Source organism: Diadema antillarum, unplaced genomic scaffold (genome assembly GCF_040938485.1).
Source record: "Diadema antillarum isolate AM-2024a unplaced genomic scaffold, OU_Dant_1.0 seq00000840_RagTag, whole genome shotgun sequence".
NCBI classification, from domain to species: domain Eukaryota; kingdom Metazoa; phylum Echinodermata; class Echinoidea; order Diadematoida; family Diadematidae; genus Diadema; species Diadema antillarum.
This window is the reverse complement of record NW_027271716.1, coordinates 384,140-392,893: the sequence shown is the minus strand read 5'-3', so window position 1 is coordinate 392,893 and position 8,754 is coordinate 384,140.

The window sequence follows — 8,754 nt, the reverse complement described above, 5'->3', positions numbered from 1 at the left end:
TTTAATTAGACAAAACACCGACATCCCACAACTTTCTTCTGATTAAGTTGTTTTTCCTTCATCGGTCCAGTCCAGAAAACAAATTCCCTTCGGGCACACACTGTCATGTGCACTCGAGTCTGTTACAATCCCCGGCTGTAGACCCACATACTGTGTATGACGTTGGACTTGAACTTTGCCATCTAACCCTCAGAGTCAATTCCACTTCCAGAGTCTGCCACGGCTGGGAAATGGGAACGGACTAAAGAAGCGTTTTGCCAGCTCTCCCTGTTTTCACACTTTCCCAAATCTATAAAAGGAGGCTATAGCCCTATCATAAACTCCATCATTGTTGTTGTTGTTGTTGTTGTCGGTGGTGGTGGTGGTGGTGTCCTTCGCTTTGTGTCTGTCTGATTTGTTGTTGTTGTTGTTGTTTTTTCTTTGAACAACGACCCTTGACCCTTTGGCAAACAAAATACAGGTCATGCCACAGACAGAACTGAAACACAAAGAGTATGTGCCCGAATACCGTAAATCCAGAAACATTCACAGCATGAAACTTGTTGTGAATTGGAGCCGACGGTCTTCTTCGCAGCATGAAATTTTGTGAATTGCCACTGGCATTCAATGCACTGTGAAGGGAAAAACAAACTTTTGCATGCATTTTACTTATATTACAAATCTTAGGTCCTTGTAAAATTTGTAAACATTTCATGCACACAAATATTTCTGGTTTTACAGTAGCACTAGCAGCACATTGGATAGTGCGATATTGTGATGGAAAAGATTTATGTTCGTTATGTTCACAGCCCCAAACCAATTTCACAATGTCTGGACACTAAACTTAGTATGTGCATAGGCTAAGTTAGAAGAATAAAAGGTTAGGGCACAATTTTGACACATTCAAAAACCAGGGAAATCCCTCTACAGGACCAATCTAGGTAATATTCGCTCACTACTTGCACATTGATAGAAGAAAATTACTGGTACTTCGAAACGAGGGACGGGTTATCTTCTCATTTAGAACATGGCGATGCCTCCTTATTCAAGGTGCCATCTGCTGAATCTATGAGAATAGGTAGCTCTGTAGGCCTACTTGGTTACATTCAGGCTACAATTCATTAACCCATTGGGGACGGACTGATATTGCTACAACACGCGTTTCCCATAGACACATGCCCGAGAATACTCGGAACTCGTCCTCAACAGGTTAACTAAGCATACAACAACAACAAAATATCAAGCAGGGTGGTCCACAACTTGAAATTTTAGCATGTTGCAGGGGGAAAAAAGTGATATTGCGCATGAAAGTATGTGCGCGAAGTCCCTTGCGGCCGGGGTCCAGGGCCCGCTTAAGGGCCCTGGAAGCTCTGGGGTTCTAGATGCTCTCTGGTGCTATCTTAGCCTTATTTTGAACACTTTGATCACCATGATCACTCTGCAATGCCAGGATAAAAATCATTAATATTTGAAAAATTATGTTTAATTGTTTGATTATGACATAAGATTTTAAATTGTTCTTGAAATGTTAATATATCGTCCTACTCCTTACTCATAAGACCTTTTGAATATATCTTGCATAGATATACTCCTCAATGGGGATGCTATGATAAATGACAAGGACATCTTGAACTTGTACTACAGTACAGCACACTGACTGTCTTTAATATTATTTACTTTCAGTTTCACCAGGGAGGAGCCACCTCCCTGGTTTCACATTGAAATGCCAAGATAACTGTGTACTCACAAAGTAGATGAGATGAGTGTAGAAAAGTGAGAACTGCACTTTTGCAGCCTACTGGTAAACAGACGTTTAGTTAACTTGAATGACATTTAACAAAAACTCAGATCTAGATAATTCTATCCACAATAAGCCTTTCCAGAGAGAAATTAAATTTCCAAAGTACAGAGCTGCCAACCCTTGGAAGCAAAAATTAGTACTCAGCAGCGGCAAAATTCGTATTTTCCCACCAGAATTCATATTTTTTCAATCTCCTTTTTTTTTTCTTTTTTGCTATTTTGAATTAAACTTGTCAACTTATGAGGCCTACAGGCTCTAAACATAACGTTATGACACATGCCGAAGGATCGAGCTGGTCACCAGCACGATAAAGATGCCAAACTACGCAATGTTCAGCGTTGATTGATTGCTTTCTCGCAATGAATGTGTACAAGTGCAAGTACAACTGTATGTACCTCCAAAAACTTGCTGGGCTGATTATGGAAGCTTCCACTATCTAGCAGGGGACGGGGAATGCTTTCATCTTCTCAAGAGAGCTTCTGTGTGAGCGGATGCAAAACTCTGTTCTGTGTTTCCAATTATTGTTTACTATTTAAACATAATCATGCGTTGTTTTCAGGCTTTTTTATTTTATTGGATTTTAAATATCAGTATTTTCAGAAGTATTCCAATTCCTTTTCCCCTGACTGGAATCGGAAATTCTGCTATAACGATGATCGCAAAATGCCGCGCTGTGTGTGGAAGCGCCGATGCAAACACGTGGCTTCACGTTCAAAATGAAATGGTGCTAGACGGGTTCTCCAGCACTTACCGAAACTTAGTTTTCACTTTAAAGGAATGCGCCATGTGCTCGATCCTGCCTGTAAGAGGTTACTGCAAGTTCGATGGATCGAATGCGCCATAGCTGAGCTGAGCTGAATGGCTTGTTTACGGTAAACATGCAGTTTACGTTCGATACGAAGAAATCATTACGCCTTTCACGAGAGAAAAACACACAAAACAAACAAACAAACAAACAAACAAACAAAATACACCCACGAACGAATGTTGATAGCCAAAACTTTGAAAAGTAATAAGCAGTTTTGATGAGCGTGAACTGGAATTAATTGTCATTACACGTTGTATTAAACCAGGTGATGACTGCATCTCACTGGACCTACAATTGTACTCGTAGTGAATTTGTCTGGTCATACGAGACCTTTAATTCATGTATTTCTGTGATTGCATTTTTAATTGACTGAATAATCAATCCTTTTTTTATTTGTTCAGGGAACATTAGATATTCGATCAAGTACACTATAATCGACTGTTCGATGTTTCCTACTATGCGCCAAAAGAAAGGCTATAGAAATAGAATCATGATATCTTTGCAATGATTCCTTTAATTCAACTAATGAGCTGGTTCTTCGATGGATATTTCCAGGATATTTACACGCTGTTTATTCCAGTGCGCGCATTCTTTCGTCTGGCACGCACCTGGGTGTGGCACCTGCTTTTGTGGAAATTTCCACAAGGGAGAGGGGTGGGGTGTCAAGTTTCTTCTAGCCGAAGAGACTGCATACACGATCTCTTCGCTTTTATTTATTGTCATTCGTGCTTTCCCCTTATTCTTTGCTGATATTGAACATTTAGATTGAACTTTACGAAGGTTGCCATAGCACGTGGTTCTTTTTGTTGTGAGGTGTATGTAATTTCTTTTTTTATCATTCTTGAGAGGGGAAAGGAGAGTAAGGGGGAAAGAAGAGTAAGAGGGAAAGGGAAATAAACAAACGTCACGTACGCTCAGCATTCACAGGAATCCGTCTTTTTACACCAGTCACCAGCATAGTTATCATCATCACCATCAGACATCACTCAAGATCATTTTAGCCTTTTCCTATCAACATTAAGAAACACGCATAGGCCCTAATCCCTCGAGATAAATACCTAGGAAAATAAATAACAAATACAAAGTATCAACACCTCCCAACAACACAAACATTTTTATTTAGAAAATACAACAAACAGCACATCGAAGCGGCTGCTGGGATCAAACTCCGAGCTCCGTCGCTTCGATTCGAAAAAGTATTGCAGCGAAGCGGAGAAATCGCCGTTACAAAAATAACAGGGCGAGACACGGAATTACGTTTAATTACTTCAAAGTATAAAGGGAACGGATAAAGTGATATAAAAGGGAAGAAATCGTACCAAACGAGGTGCGAGAAACGACAGAAATTAGTTTAGTATTAAACTTAGGCCCTAGCAAAATTTTGCAGCACCGAAAGCTACGCGAAAATGAATACACATTGGAAACTCGGTATTGCGACGAGATCCTTGGGATAAATTCAACTTCGGCGCTCGAGTAAAATCTAACTTACTAAAGGTTCAAATGGAACGCATGGCTTTTTAGAGAAAAACTAACCCGCTGAATCTACCAAAAAAAAAAAGATTAAACAATTTGCATTTGCTTACTCCATCGTTCGTTTTTGTTTTTGATTTTTTTTTAACGAAAGATGGAGGTAATTTTCTCTCTGCGGCAATGCTTTGAACGCATCTAATTTTGCGTAATTGCTATTGCCGATGGCAAGCTTCCTATAGAATTGATACGAATCCTTTCAAATATACGAAACAAAGTCTAAGAAAAAATCCTGGATATCCTGACGTTGAATTCCAGTGGTATCATAAATCCTTCTCACTACCAAAATTTAATCATCTGTTCCTTGCGCCATTTTACCAACCAACCGTTCCTGAAATTTCATCCTAATCTGTTCCCAACTTTTGACCTATTTTGCGAATAGAGAGACAGACAGGCAGACAAACGAACAGACAAACCAAAGCAGCAAAAAAAAAAATATATATATATATAAAATACAACCTTTGGCGAAGGGGGGCATGCATTTCATATCGTTTGTTTTTGCGTAACCCGACAACAAGCGTGACAACAAGCGAGCACGTGTCAGCCTTCCTCAGCCTCCCTCGGCCTCCGACCCTCTCTTTCCGTCCTCTCTCTCCCTCTCACATGCATACAGGCGGCTGTCTGTGCCGCTGCATAGGTGTTACTTCACACAAATTGCTGTGTGTGTGGATCCCGAATCAGAGCGCAATCCCATAGCATACACATGTGAGCAGGGAGGTGAGGGAGATAGTGAGCAAGTGTGTGATGTGGTGTTGTGCGAGACTGTTGTACTGATAGCTGGTTGTTGAGCCGCGTTGTGTTGTGATCGGTGCGGTGACTGTGGATAAACTTTTGGCGCTTGTAAACTGCTGCTCCTTTCAACAAGGAGCACTCTCGTAAGTCATTTGCGAGTTAGTTACTTTTAGCATGTCGCAGTTTTATTGGCATGGCGCTTAGAATGTCGCAAGTTTTGAAGGATGTCGCGCAAAAATTTTAGCATGTCGCAGCGACATGCTAAAACCCCTCGTGGACCTCACTGTATCAAGTACATTTACAGCGTTGGTTAATTCTGCAACCATTAACAAATCTCTTGATTCTAACACGATGAATATTAGGTTTGGCTGTCTGCACTAGGTCAGACAACTCGTGTGCCAAGAGAGTGGAGAGGGATCAATAATAGAGCCGCACGGCTAGGTACCATAGCAGATACAGAACCAGAACCCAGGGTAACCCATTCCGAACACAGCTGTTCTATTCAGCCCGAAATTGTGATGCATAGTGGACAAAAAAAAAAAGAAACGAAAAGAGAAAAACAGGGCTTTTCAAAGCTATGGAGAGGAAAGTATATCAATCCAGTGTTTGGGTCCCAAACTAGAGGAAGGGGGACGCTGCTGCTACGCATGATTTGGAGCCAATTGTTGAGCAAATCTTGCACCTGTTCTAGATGGGTTTGTCTGGATCAATGACATGCTTCGCTGGTGGTGGATCTATAAGGACCTTTTCTTTTTCGAAATAATGGGTGTTTGTTTACAACCACCACCACTTTTACAATTGCCATCCCTTTGTCTGAATTGGCTGGGGCAGGCTTCTGGCTCTCACAAACAGTGATGGCACGCGCCACGCTCCAGACACAAGAATACGTGATAAGTGTAGCCATCCAGACGACGATCTTGAATGGGCGGCATGCTCGCAGGAGGAGAAGTTGTTTTGTTTCGCCAGCCCAGGCTGGTGCTGAGCGTGAGTACAGTCAGAAGCACAGCCATACCTTGACAGCTTAGAGTTGGTTATATATGAAGAGAATGCCATAAATAAAACTAGAGACAATCTACTTGAATTATTTAGGGCAGTGAATGAGGAAGCAGGCATTACTTCTCCAGGTCTTATAAATCAACCTATGATGATCACGCTAATAACAAAGAGTAGACTATAACCATATTCTTTTCCCATATTTGAATGAACAACTCCGGAGCTCTATATTTTCAAAACAATAATCTGTATATTACATCACACACACATGAAAAGTGTTCTACAGGCATCACATCTGTTTCATCAATCCGTACTTTGAGGAAAATGCACTACCCCTGTGTTACAATGAATAGAATGTATATCCTCACTAAAACCTACTGCCATATAAAATAACATTGTCACTGGGATTATACTTATTTCCAAGCTGGCATGAGTAGGAATTAACAACATACTGTACTTGCAGTATGATTAAAGAATCAAAGGGGGAAATTTTCATTATCGTCAGGTGAGAATGATAAGGGTTAAGTTGCCACTAAAGCCATAGGCCCGAATTCACGAAGGTGGTACAAATGAAACCATGGTTTAAACCATGGACAAAAACCATGGAGCGCCAAGTGTCGCACGGAATATTTCGTTACAAAATTGGTAATTTCGTCCACAAAATGACTGTTTCGGTAATGAAATTATTTCGTGGACGAAATGTTCATTTAGTTACAAAATGTTGTCATTTCGTTACAAAATAATAATTTCATCAATGAAATGACTGATTTCGCACCGAAATATTCCATGCGACACTTGGCGCTCCATGGTTTTTGTCCATGGTTTAAACCATGGTTTCATTTGTACCACCTTCGTGAATTTGGGCCAGAGTGTTCGAGGCACCTTTAACGCCCTTCTCATTCTCAGTCGACGTAAAACAAAAGAGCTTTTACAATCAATTTGAAAAAATACATAAATATATACCAGTAAATCCTGTGAATCTTGAGTAAATGCTACCCCACAGCTCCCCTTGTCAAAATGACTAAAAGGGTTCTATTACAGCACAGAAGCTGACGTTCAGTGACAAGAAACTGGTTGTTTGGATATAAAATAGCTCAAAGCCATGTAGGTTTGATATAATGTCAAGGAGAGGAAGGGAAAAAAATGGTGAACAACGAAATATGAATTGGGTTCACCCCATCCCTAGCCACAGAGTAGCACCAAAAAAAAAAATAATAATAATAAATGTTGAAAGAGAGGGGGAAAAAAGAAACCCACTAAATTCATCTTGGTGGGCTTTAGGGGCTATAAATCTGACAAAAAACTAACAATCAAAGCCTTTCATTGCTCGGCCCCTCCGAGATTCACAAAGGGCGCTATTCTTACCCCTTCTTCAGTGACTCACAAATCTGGGGTAGACGACTGGATGACAGACCTATCCCCTCACGCCATCCCTCCCTCATCCCCCCTCCCCCCCCCCCCCCCCCCAACCTCCGTCCATTCATGAGGATTAGGAGTGGTATCAGCAGATTCCATCAACTCCTGGCGAGTTTCTCTCTCTCTCTCTCTTTCTGTCTCATTATCTTTCTTTTTCAATCTCTCTCTCTCTCACTCCTCTCTCTATCTTTCTCTCAAACTCTCCATCTAATCTCCCTCCCTCTCCCTCTCTTCCTTCTCTATCTGTCTATTCATAAATCCTCTATCAATCTCCCTATCTTTGCATCTCTATATTTATCTACTTATACATCAATCTATTACTCATTCCATTTATCAATCTGTGTAACTCTCTGTCTATCAGCCAATCAATGTTTGTCATCTAAAAAAGGCATTGCACTTGACTTAAGCCTTCTGCCAATGCAGATCATGGTATGAGAACATTTCACAAAGAGCAAGTTCTTTCTTCCCTGGATTCAATGCATCTATTCATGATATCACAAAATGTTCTATACAGAGCAGAGGCCTGTCCAGAACATTGAACTCGAGAGAAAGAATTATGTATCAAAATGCGTTTGGAATGACGTTTACAAACGTGGCGCGATTCGAGTGTTGTCACTGCGGAGGTGCTTTGTGCCGCTGGACCCGGGAAGTAGAGGTCAACTGAGGCGCGAGCATTTTTGTAACCCACAGCGTATATGCTGGATGTTGACCTTGGCAGCTCAGAGATATAAAATGCGCTTCAAAACGGCATTGCGTGTATCTACTCACAAAAAGACAATCATGGTCCCAATCACGTTTCAAATTACCCTTTGAATGCCATTTCTAAATGCGTTTGAAAACATGGTTGCCTTTATCTATTGTCTGAAAATGCCTCAAACGCATTTAGGACCGTGATTCCACCTCAGAAAATTTGTAGATGAGCTCATCCATTATCTGGTGATATTTTTTTTTTTGGGGGGGGGGGGGGGACGGGGTGAGATATACAACAGTTTCCCTCTCCTTTCTTTTCTCTTCATATCACGGTCTACTAGACTTTACGGAGGGACTGAGAAAACAAACCCATTTCACAACCTAGGATGGAACAGCTTACTCTGCCTGTAAAAGAGTGCATGGTGGTGAGACTTCGTAGCCATCTGCTCACTGCAACGAAAGTGAGCCAAGAGAAGCCGGCAAGGCAGAGAGATGACCTACCCTCCAAAAAACTAGAATCTGTCGAGAAAAAAGAGAGTCGTCGAGGGCTCGGAGGCATCAGAAGAGCAAACAGAACGAAGAGAGACCGGAGCAAACACCAAACAGTAGTTTGTAATCCAACCCAACGAGGGCACGGATGCAGAGCGGTCGAGGAAAAGACCCACAGAGCACACAATAAACTACTGAGAGAAATAGTATCGGTGACCGAACCTCCAAAGAATGTCGGAAAGTTATGATCTGGATCATATTCTCATTCTCACTCAACTCGAGAGTGGAATGGAGAGAAAGGGATAAAAGAGACAGAGAT